The sequence below is a fragment of the Corylus avellana genome, chromosome 8 (genome assembly GCF_965113065.1).
Source record: "Corylus avellana chromosome 8, dhCorAvel1.hap1.2, whole genome shotgun sequence".
Classification (NCBI taxonomy): domain Eukaryota; kingdom Viridiplantae; phylum Streptophyta; class Magnoliopsida; order Fagales; family Betulaceae; genus Corylus; species Corylus avellana.
This window is the reverse complement of record NC_142497.1, coordinates 10,775,815-10,788,381: the sequence shown is the minus strand read 5'-3', so window position 1 is coordinate 10,788,381 and position 12,567 is coordinate 10,775,815.

Below are 12,567 nucleotides of genomic sequence, written 5' to 3'. Positions count from 1 at the left end.
GTATACTAAGTTGTTCTTTAAGAAAGCATAATTTTTGTGGAAATCGACAAACACATGAGGCCTAAGGTATGGGTGTATACTCCCGGTTCTCCATGTTGATTAACCTAAGAACCCGGTGTGGATTTCTTTTGCTACTTTTATTAAACCCAGGACTCAGTCATCCAAATTGGTTTAACTAACTAGTCCATACCACATGCATATGTTGATCAGGCACACACATATGAGGAATTCATGAAAGCAGGCATTAATCAAGTTAAATATCACAACATAATCATCACAAGGGCGCCAATATTGAATATTAACTAAACATAACTAGGGCTTCAATCTAACCCTACTAAATAAATTAGTTACACATAAGTTTGATGTTAAACATCTTCATAAAATAAAATAAAAGAAAGAAAAAGAATAAACCCAAAACTTGAACTTGAAGAGCTCAAATTCTTCTCCTTCGAAAGTGTGTCTTTTCCAACTTGATTATTCTCAGGCTTTAGAAGTCTATTTATAAGGCTTTAGAAATCCTTGTTACACTAGTAAATCTAGGAAATTCATAGGGTTTTACTCCTATTACAAGTGGGAGTTGGAAAACCTTAATATGGAAATACTAGCAGTCTGGCCGCACTCTTGATGTGTCACCTGCGCACGGGTGCGATCTATCACAACCCGTGTGCACTCAATCGCATATGGCTGCTTCATGCTTTGTCTTCTCTAGTAGTGTGCTCGATCACAGGGAATATACGATCGATCGCACTGTCAGAAGCTCCAACTTTTCCCAATTTCTCTCTTTGAGCCCAAATCTTCTTGATTTACTTCATTTTCTTCCAAAAGCCTACAAAAGCATAGAAAACACATAAAGGAACTAAAATGACACAAATTAACTAAAACTAAAGGATTAAAACATAGAAGTTAAGGGCTAAAAATATGAATGTTTTAGCACTTAACAAAAGACACACTATTTGTTTATTTGTTTTTATCTGTTTGTTTGTTTTTATGTATCTATTTGTTCTAAAAAAAAAAACAATGTACTATGTTGTTGTTAAGTATGAGTTAAGCTGTAATTGTGATTTGTATTTCATTGGCTTACTTAAAGTGTTGAACACATGATCATTTCATTAGGAATTTGAGTCTTATGACTTATTTTTTTGGGCAAAAGAGATTTCACTTGTTTTGAATTGAATTATCATGAGCACATTAGCATAGTCACTGAGGTATGAATTTGAGCTTAATCACATTTATCTTGAGATTTTTTGGATTACCTATGGATGAATAACCTTGGCTTGTAAAAATAAAAAAATAAAATAAAAGATCATTTTGAATTTTTCACTTAGTAACCAGACCTCTTGCCTCATTAAGCATTGAGTGTTCGTGTAAAAAGGTTTAAGAGAAAATTATAGTTTACCCCCCCCCCCCCCCCGCCCCCCAAAGTTGTCAACGATTTGCAATTCGACCTCCAAAGTTTTAATTTTTGCAATCCACCCCCCTAAAGTTTCAATTTTTTTTAATTCAGGCATTCCGTCAATCAAAGCGGCTTTGACTGACGGAATAGTGATCACGTGCGATGCACATGATCACTTTATGCGTTTTAGTACCAAAAATAACCCCATCAACATTACCAACCTCACTCACGCCCTAACCCAAGCCCAACCACTCGAGAACCACCTGAACTTTGAACTTTTGCGCATTTGTGTACGACGAGGTAAGTTTTTGCCCTTTTGGATTCGTGTATTTGCACGGAACTATGTAGTAGAAAACTAGGGTTTTTGGTAAATTGGGGTTTTCGTGAGGTGGTTTTTATTTGGTTTTCCCTTACTCTGTGATGTTGATTTATTGTTAACAAAAGTTGTTTTCTATTGTATTTGGATTTGTTGCGAAGAGAGAGAGAAATGATGGAGTATACCTCAAGTTCTAGAGCTTCATCTTCACTGCAAAGGCCTTGCTACTGTGAGCAGCCGATGGTCGTAAAAACAGCTCAAACAGAGCACAATTTTGGGAGGAGGTTTGTGGGTTGCGAAAATTACAAGGCACGTTTTATGTTTATGATGAGTGTTGCGAAAATTTGGGCAAGTTCTTCAAACACGTAATCTCTTGTTTAGGGTTGTAATTTTCGTTGTGGGTTCTTTAGGGTTTAGGATAAGTATTGATAATTTCTTGTTTTAATTTCTTGTTTATAGTTTCATTTTCGTTGTTGGTTATGTGTTTAGGTTGAGTACTGATAATTAGGGTCTAGGGTGGTGGTTGTGGGTTCTTTGTTTAGGGTATTTGTTTAGGATATGCTATAATATTGTTTGGAAAATTTGTAAGGAAGAGTGCTTTTAATCTACGCACATGAGTGGTTTGAACATATTATACTTCTCGCGCATATCATATATAAGAGCATCCATATGATAAAATTCGATAGTGTAGTTGAAAAACCATTACATATAAAATTCGATAGCTAAATGGTTTTCAAACACTACACAAGCATCACCCCTAAACCATTACACATAAAATTTTAAACTGCATAAACCTTCTGGATGCTCTTATATATTGACAATAAAAGCCATGCGTGAGAAGTATGACATGTTCAAACCACTCATGTTCGTAGATTAAAAGCACTCGTCCCTACAAATTTCCCAAACAATATTATAGCACATCCTAAACAAATACCCTAAACAAAGAACCCACAACCATAACCCTAAACCCTAATTATCAGTACTCAACCTAAACACATAACAACAACGAAAATTAAACGATAAACAAGAAATTATCACTACTTATCCTAAACCCTAGAGAACCCACAACGAAAATTACAACCTTAAACAAGAAATTACGTGTTTGAAGAACTTGCCCAAATTTTCACAACACTTATCATAAACATAAAACATGCCTTGTAATTTTCGCAACCCATAAACCTCCTCCCGAAATTGTGCTCTGTTTGAGCTATTTTTACAACCATCGATCGCTCACAGTAGCAAAGCCTTTGCGGTAAAGATGAAGCTCCAGAACTTGAGGTATACTCCATCGTTTCTCCCTATCTTCGCAATAAATCCAAATACAATAAAAAACAACTTTTTGTAACAATAAATCAACATCACAGAGTAAGGGATAACCAAATAAAAAACCCCCTCATGAAAACCCCAATTTACCAAAAATCCTAGTTTTCTACTACACAGTTCCATGCAAATATACGAATCCAAAAGGGCAAAAACTTACCTTGTCATACACAAATGCAAAAAAGCTCAAAGTTTGAGTGGTTCTCGAGTGGTTGTCACGTAGGTTGTCGAGTGGCTATCGAGGAGGTGGGTTCTCCCCCTGTCGTGTCCCTTTCTTTCGTGAGTCAGCAGCTTCTTCAACTCGTGCGTGCTTCTGCATTGACTTGTTTATTTGTTGTTTAAAGTAAGTAAACCCTAAACATTGCCTAGGTTGGGTTGGGTTGGGCATAGGTCAGATGGGTTAGGGCGTGAGTGAGGGTGGTAATGTTGATGGGGGTATTTTCGGTACTAAAACACATAAAGTGATAACATGCGTCATGCGTGATCACTGTTCCGTCAGTCAAAGCGGCTTTGACTTATGGAATGCCTGAAAAAAAAAATAAAAATAAAAAAAAATAATTAAACTTTAGGGGGGTGGATTGCAAAAATTGAAACTTTGGAGGTTAAATTGCAAATCGCTGACAACTTTTGGGAGGTAAACTGTAATTTTCCTATGGTTTAAAGTTTAGTTTGGTCGATAGTATGGCTAGTTTGGCTTCGTAAACTTTTTGTCATGACTTAATAAGCCCTTAGGGATGTTTCTACATCTAGTGCCCTAAAGCAATCTGGCATGGGAGTCATTGGCCTAACACTCGTTACATGGGTCAATTAGAAAGCTTAAGGGAGCTAAGCATTGCATAGCCTACACACAAAAAAAATGTACAAAAGAAAAAAAAAAATGTATATCTTGCCTTGGTTGTTTCATCTGATAGGAATTCCTACAAATTTTGAGGTTCTGAACCATTTGTCTTGAGATTAAATTGAAACCTCATGATTGTATGCTAATTTCACTTTGCACCTATCAGAACATATGATGTCTCAATTGTCCATTAATGAGTGATTTGACTTTGTTTGTCCTTATGATTTTGAATATGGAGTTCATTTTTTTAAGCTTGCTCATGAATAAGAATCATTGTTTGTGTTAAACTTCATTCTTTTCAATGACATAGTGCAGAAAATGTTTTTGGGTATCATTTCCGTTAAAGCCTCAGGAGACTTCACTCATCCACTAGGGATGCCTAGGGGTTTAAAATGCATATTGCATTTGCTAAATGCAATCGTATCTCCCACAACAGAGGATTTATGTTTCATGTTTTCATTTTATTTTTAGTTTTGTAGTGCTAAGGGACTAGCAATATGTAAGTTTGAGGGTGTTTGATGTGGCTCAAATATTGCATATTTGAGCCCTTAAATTTGCATATGTTAATTCCTTAGTATTGTTATTTGTTTGATATTGTTTTGTTTTAGTGTTTTCTGGTTCCGAAGGAAAAATGCAACAAATTCCTAGGGCTTAAAGCACACTTTGAAAAGACCTAGATGATGTGGTTAAGTTTAACCAAATCAAGGAAATGATTAAATTGGAATTTCTGTAATTGGAGTCAAAATCGGATTGGATTAAATTTCAAATTCTCAACATGTTGTAGTATTGTGACCCTAACTTTCAGCTCCAGTATTGGATTAAGGTGAAGCTAGCACTGTTGGAAAGCTAACTAAAAATACTACAAATCATTATGAAATAGAAATTTCCTAATTCAGAAGTTTGCTATGCCAAAACCGTCTCGCAATATAAGAACACAAATTTGGACGAATCCTATTCCAATTTGTTCTAGGATTGCTTCCTAATTTGACTAGGAGAATGAAATACGGTTTTTCTGGGATTCCTAGGGCTTCTAGGGTTTGTTGGCTCCCTATAAATAGGACCTAAAGCTTCAGAAAAGGAGGAGGCTATAGAGGATGCACAGTACGAAATTTCAAGAGTAGTTCTCCCTTTAGATTAATTTTTCTTTTATTTTTTCATAGTTATGTGTAACTAAATTCCCAACAAAGGTTGATGATGAAGCCTCATCGATGAAGAGCAACAATATTTTCATGTAAGTTGATATTATCCGATTTTACGGGTTTTAATATTTCAATTGTTTACTTCAATTCAATTAGTGGGATGATTCTTGGATATCTTTTGTGATTTACAGATACATTTGATGATTTGAGAAAGTTTAATTTAATTGATTGCTTGGATTTTCTTTTTCAAAATATTAGATAATCATTGTGTTTCATTCTACAGATACATTTGATGATTTGGATTTGTGATTTACGGATACATTTGATGATTTAATTTAAACTGGATATCTTTTGTGATTTGTGTAAAGAATGCATTCATTGAATGATTTAATTAATCTTTGAAGTAAAGTAGAACATACATAAGATTTTTATTTTGAGAACTTCGGATATATATTGATGAACATGAGAATTGTTGCTATGATTTGATGAGCGCGGATTCAAAAACCTTAGTACTTTATCTTTTGATTAATTTTACTTTGTTTAGTTTATGTTTTGTTTTTTTTTTTTTACATACCAAAAATCAAATATTTTCAAAACTAGGTTATGATTTAATTGATTTAGATATAATTGCTTTTCAAAAACACGATTTCATTTGGGTTCAAACTCGCACTTGCATCCCTATATTGCAAAACGATTCATGCATTTGCGAGTAATTAAAATTTTCACACCATGGGCCACCCGAGGTCGGACTCGGTCGGACTGCTAATGTTATGGACGGTAGCGTACAATGGTCAGGGCACCGAGATTGTATTATATGTCCCTCGAGACAAGGCAAACCCTGCTAAGAAGGGGTAATAACTCGGGTAGACCATATATGATAATTATGACCTATAAGGCATTAGTTTTCTGCATTAAAATACTTAAACGAATGCGATTGGATGTACACCATTTTTTGTCAACAAAACAATACTTTTATGGTGTATCAACAAAGACAACACCTCTTGCAAATCTTTACCAAATTGCATGTTAAATTCTATGAACTGGCTTATGTCGTACCCAATTGTGGGGTTTACTTACTAAGTCTTAGACTTATGCAATTATTGCATCTTGGAGGAGGCCTATCGTTAGAAACAAACAAGTGACATGGTTGCCACCATGGACTTTGCCTAAGATTAAGATCTTCGCATTTCCACCATGTTTGCTTAAGTTATTCTACTAGTTTCTTCGTGTCTATAATACTTGTTCCCTTTGTGTTTATTATACATCTCAAATTTATTTCACATTCGTATGCAATAACTCTAATGACGCTTGGAGGGGCGATTCTGCATTTAGCTACTAGTTAGCTAAATGGGTGTAATTGCCAGTTATCCCTACCAAGCTGGTCAAGGCCGGACTTAGGGGCGTTACAGTATGGTATCAAAGCATACGGTCTTGCCGACCGTAGCAAGCAATCTGAGACTAGGCTACGATACACTATGTATAAGGACTAGAGCATAGGATAGACCTAGGTTCTTTAATTTTTTTTTTTTTTTTTTTTTTTGATTGAGGTGCGAGCTAGAGTAACAGCCGTTGTGATTGCTTAGTATTAGGTTGAACATGGTCATCTACTTTGTGTTACAAGCACTTGATCTTGCTTTATGCTCAGATGCGTGATGGATGCCAACACCGGGCAATTGTGCTAGATTGGCTAGAGGAATATGGACCTAGCACACCTGTATATAACAAGCCTCTTTCCATTAAATGCCAGAATTCAACCCAACCTTTTCACAAACAGAGGATTTTACCACATGCACAGACCCAAGATAGAGAAGTGCAACCAGAATCCAAGGTAACAGGGCAATATTGAGATGGAAGCGTGGCAGCGTATCAGTGGTATGGGATTTCCCACCTATCCCTAGAAGATATAAGCCTTACCGTAGCGCAAAAAGGAAGTGGGAAATGCACAAGCACCTGACTCAGATCGCGGACAAATACGCTAAGTAGGAATAAGAAGAGATTGGGTTCTTGAAGGCAGCTGCCCTACCCCCAGGATCTGAACAACAGAAGGCTGCTTTCCTTTCCAGCATCGACAAAGACTATGAGGCGCTAGTCAAATATGAAGAAGACACGTTAGAAGAATCTACCGGGGAGTGCTAGACGTAGTGGTTAGGTACCTTTTGGATAGGCTGCTACGAGGTAGCTAGGCTACGCACTGTACGTAGTAGTACATTTCGTGTTAGATGCTCAAGTATTTCAAAATGAATTTTGAAAAGAAATAAATTTCATTCATACCTCAAATTTCACAAAGTCGATTTTCGTGTTAATTCCAAATAACATGTCTTGATACCCCCCCACTTGTTTTGAGAAAAATACATTGTCTTCAGAATTGTTAAATTCAAAGGAAAACCTTGGCCTCTGGCCAAGTATTAGTACGTTGAGGGTGTACAATTGCACTTTAATGGACATACGCTCGTCCCCGAGGTCAAACGTATGCCCAAAACCCCATGCGCTATTTCTTTAAAAACAGCTGAACGCTCTTTGTTAGATTTTTTATCTAAGTGTTTGATTGGCTCAATTTGGTGACTACAATATTTGCAATATGTTTACTAAAAATCTGGAAGTTTCTGCAACACTTACAAGGAGGTCAAAATCGCCAATTCGCAAGGCCATTGGACCCCATTGGTAGTGTACTATTTCTGAAGAAATTCGAGAGAGGTCAACGCTGACCGTTTGCAGTGCCATTAGCAGCCCGTTTGAACGCACCCAGAAAGCCGTCTGAACACCCCTTTCCAGTATGCACATTCTAAAGGATTACACTGGAGGTCAAAAGCGTCCGTTCAGAGCCCCATTCGTAGTTCGTCCGAACGGTGGCTCGCAAGAATGTTTATTACGATTTTTCTAATCATTTTATCCTTGCTAGGGTTTCAATATGTCAACCTTGATTTATGGGAGATTCTACTCAGCTTATTTAAGTGGAAACATACAAGCATGGAAGCTTGAGAATATTCCCTCTCTCTCTCTCTCTAGTGGAAGCATGCAAGCATCAGTTAGTGGGAGCATGGAAGATTCCCACTCTGGAGGAGTTAGTGGGTGTAGGAACAAGTGGACAGCTGTCAGGGCACTTCCAGCATGGCCCGTTCGGACGCAAGGGTTGGCCGTCCAAACAAGACTAGAGACAGAAACGATTCTTCCCTTCAGATAGCATCTTTTTAGTGGACCATGTTGTGCAAATTTATTTAACTCGCAAGCGCACGAATCAATTGTAGTTTAATGGATTGCAAGTGCGAGGTTCAACCCACAAAGATTGTATTTTTTGAAAGAGCAATTTAAATTTAAACTAATTAAATCCTAACCTAGTTCCAAAAGGTTTTGAATTTTGATTTTTGAAATTAAAAGACAAACATAAACTAATTAAAATAAACTAAGAGATAAAATACTAAGGTTTGGGAATTCACACTCACCGAATCATAACAACATACTTCCAGGTTTATCAATATTAATCTGAAGTTCACACAATTAAAATCTTAGATATGTTTTACTATGCTTCAACAGTTAATCAAAATCATCCCATGTATCCATTCATTGCACAAATCACAAAAGGAATCCAATATCAATTTAATCATCAGATGTATCCGTAAATCAGAAAAGATGTCTAATCTTAATTGAAACGCCAAATGTATTCGTAGAACAAATAACAAGGGATATCCAATTATTTAGGCAAATAAAATCAAGCAATCAATTATGTGAAATTATCTTAAATCATCAAGTGTATCCTTGAATCACAAAAAAATATCCAAGAATCACTCCACACATTGAAAAGAAGTAAAACAATTGAAATATTAAACCCAATAAAATTAGATAAATAAAGACTTACATGAAAGTATTGATATTCTTCATCGGTGAGGCTTCATCCCCAACCTTAGTTGGGAATTTAGCTCCACATAAAAATAAAACCTAAATCTAAACAAAACCTAAACTAAAAAGAGAAAAACTGTAGAATTTTGCTCTCTAGAATTCTATATCTTTTCTTGAATGCAAAGAAGTCTATTTATCGACTTAGGGAAGTCCTAAAAGCCTTATTAAACCTAGATAATTCGGAGGTCTGTCTCCCAGTCAAAATACAAGTCTAAAATCGGAATAGGATTCGTCTAGAATTGTGTCTTTTAATTGCGGGGAGATTTTTGCATAGTAACCATCCGAATTAGGAAAATCCTATTTCACAACGAATTGTAGTATTTTTAGTTAGTTTTCCAATGCTATTTAAATCACTTCAATCAGATATTTGAGAAGAAAGTTATGGTTAAAATACTGAGATGTGTGCAGAATCTGAATTTGAATCCAATCCGAAATCTTATCCAATCTGATCTTTAATCCGATTTAACCTTTTTCTTAGATTTGGTTGAACTTAACCACATCATCTAGGTCTTCTCAAAGTATGCTTTCTTCCAAACTTCGCATTTTTCCCTTTAAAGCTGTAGTTTTTCTTCAACGACCTACAAAATACTAAAAGTACAAAACTAACACAAAATATTAAATAACGACATAGCTAAAGGATTAACTAATGTAAATAAAGGGGTCCAAGTATGCAATATTTGGCACTTATCAGACCACAGTTGCCTTCCACCTTTCGACATCACATGGGTCGCTGATTGACAGCCTGACACCCACTACTGGTCTTTCACCTAATTGGAGATGCTCTGTCGCGCATTTACTGCGCAGGGAGCACTAGCCATTTGAACGCCCGTCAACAGTTATCTTTTATTTTTTTTATTTGCTGCTGACTTGCCCTGTTCTCTTGAGCCTATTTATATGGGACTTGGGCACTCATTTTTATCAAGCAAACTACAGAGAGTATAAGCTCAACTTGAGAGAAAAGCCTTAGTGCTTGAGTTGGTTTCATTTATGTGCTAAGAGATATTTTGTCAAGTGCCATAGAGTCACAACTCTCTTGGAATAATTGCTGAATTTGTTTCCAGCGAGTGTTGGTTATTTTGTTGTGTTGTAATTGGTTGGTTGCAGCTTGTTAGAGGTTCTAACAAGGGAAATCGATAAAAGGAGTACCAGAAGTTCCGGGAGGACTACCGTAGTAGCCGGGCAAGTGGGTCACTTGTCTAGACGGGTTCGTGTCAACTTTCAAAGGTTTTGTAAGTGTGAACAACTTGTATTTCCTCCGCTTTTTATAGTGAATGATTTTCTGGGTTCGTTGCCCAGAGTGGTTTTTCCTAGGGGATCTTTGGTTTCCACTTCGTCACCAAAATACTTGTGTTAATTGCTTTATTGCTTTACATATTTTGGTGAATGATGATTGTTGCATGAGGTTAATTTTAATTCTGCATTTATTTTGTTAAACACCTATTCAACCCCGCTTCTAGGTGTATTTGAGAGTCTTAACGTATTTTCAATTGGTATCAGAGCGGGTTCACTTTGTAAAAGAATTGAACTCCTGAGTGTGATCCTAGACTCATTTGTAAAATGTCTCTTATTATTGCTCCTAACGCCCTTGCTGTCTTTGAAGATGATTTCTTGAGTGAGGAGGAACTTACCGTTTTTGCAAGATCTTCCAAAAGTGTAATTTCTTGCAACAAGCTCTTTAGGAGTGATGTAAAACCTAAAGCTGAGGTAAGAGATTTGGCTCAAGAGAGATAAGCCTAGAGATCCTAGAGGTCCTAATTGTCACGAATGCTTCAGGTATGGTCATATTCGCATTCATTGTGGCAACCTTAGGATGAACAATGGTTGTGCTCTTCAAGCAACATTGGGTGATGATGAGAATAAGGATAATCTTGATGTTAATTGTGTAGCATTTTCTGCTAATTGTGATAATTCTTTTGATGCTATTGATTTTACCTATATCTCTCATATCAATGAACATTGTGCAACTTCTCTTAATGATTTGACTAACCCTCGCTCAAATATGTGTAGTGAGGATGAATCTAATGACCAAGCCAATTACCTTGCTCTTGGCATTTGCTTTAATAGTGATGATGAGTCCAATGACTCCATTTGTTCTAATGAGAACACTATTAAAGAATGCAATCTTCAAGATTCCTTTAATTGTTTGATGGAAAAATTTACGGTTTTAAGGAAAGAAAATCTAAGGAGTCTTGAAGATGTAAGGTTGTTGGAACTTGAGAAGAGTAAGTTGCTCAATGACTTAGGTGATTCACATGCTATTTATAACACTTTGAAATCAGAAAATCATGTGTTAATCACCAAGGTCAAATCCCTTGAGAAGGAGCTTGATGAATCAAGGAATCACTTTAAAAAAATTTCTAGTAAGAAACTCGATGATATGTTGGAAAACCAGAAAAGTTCTTGTGATAAAACTGGTTTGGGATTTGATAAAGTTGCTGCTTCTTCTAACCATGCTTCTTCTCCCAAGATAATCTTTGTCAAATCACAGAATGTGGAAGAAACCAATGGAGAAGAAAAGCCGGAGGTTGCTCCTTCCTCAAATAAAAGAGGAAAGGAAGTCAAGGCTAAGAAGAAAGAAAAGGCCTCTCCGACTTCTAATGGGAAGAAAGGTAAGAATGGTGAGGTTCATCCTACAAAATCTCCTTTACCCAAGAACAAGTTTAATCATGTTCATCCTTCTCAAAGGGTTGCTCAAACTTGTCATCATTGTGGGAAATAGGTCACATTCGACCTAATTGTTTTAAGTCGAAACCTCATGAACATAAAAGAAAAACTTCCTACTTTAGGAATGATTTTAAAGGATTAAGTGCCATGATGAAGACAATGATGACAAGGTTGGACAAGCTTGAAACCGAACCTACTCCTCTTGTCAAGAAGGTTTGGGTAAGGAAGGATGATGCCATTCACCTTGTGCAAAGGAATGGTAAGGGACTCACCTAAAGTTAGGTGATGACATGACATGACTAGGATTGTCTTTTTGAACACATCTTTTTCTTCCTAGTTCATGTAATTTTGTTTGCATAACTGTTTAAGTTTTGCATGTGTTGTGTTTGTAAATATAGCATCTTGTGGTGATATTTTGTTTCACATGTTTTTCAAGATTGCTTTGAGAATTCTTTTTTTTTTTTTTTTTTTTTTTTGTGGCACAATCTAAAAGGACTTCACTAGGAATTCATGTGTTCTGATATTGGAAAAGTGTATAGACAAAATCTTGAGTGAGGACCACCAAATTTCCTGTCTATATGCCGATCCTATGTCCTTACATATGAGTGACTTGTGACGGCCTAGAAAATAGTTTTGAACCAAATCATACTATAGTTTGACCTATTTGTTGTGATGAAAGTTGAAGCTAGAGCTTGATTGCCATATTGTGCCATTTGAATTCTCTTTTCATACATGTATCCTAGAATGATTAGGACTTTGTTTTACATGTATTGATCTGTGTTGTTCTTTCCCATGAGTGTTTTTATAAAAATTTGGGAAAGTTGATGGCGTACGTTGTGTGACACCTTGTGTTGTTAAGTTTGATTTTTTCTTTGAATGATCTTCAAACACTTTTTTGAGATATCCTCTTAACTTGTGTGCCTCAGAAAAACACTTATCATGCTTGAGTTGATTATCCTTATAATGAACCCTTTTTTGCATTCTCAAGCATATGTTATTGTGG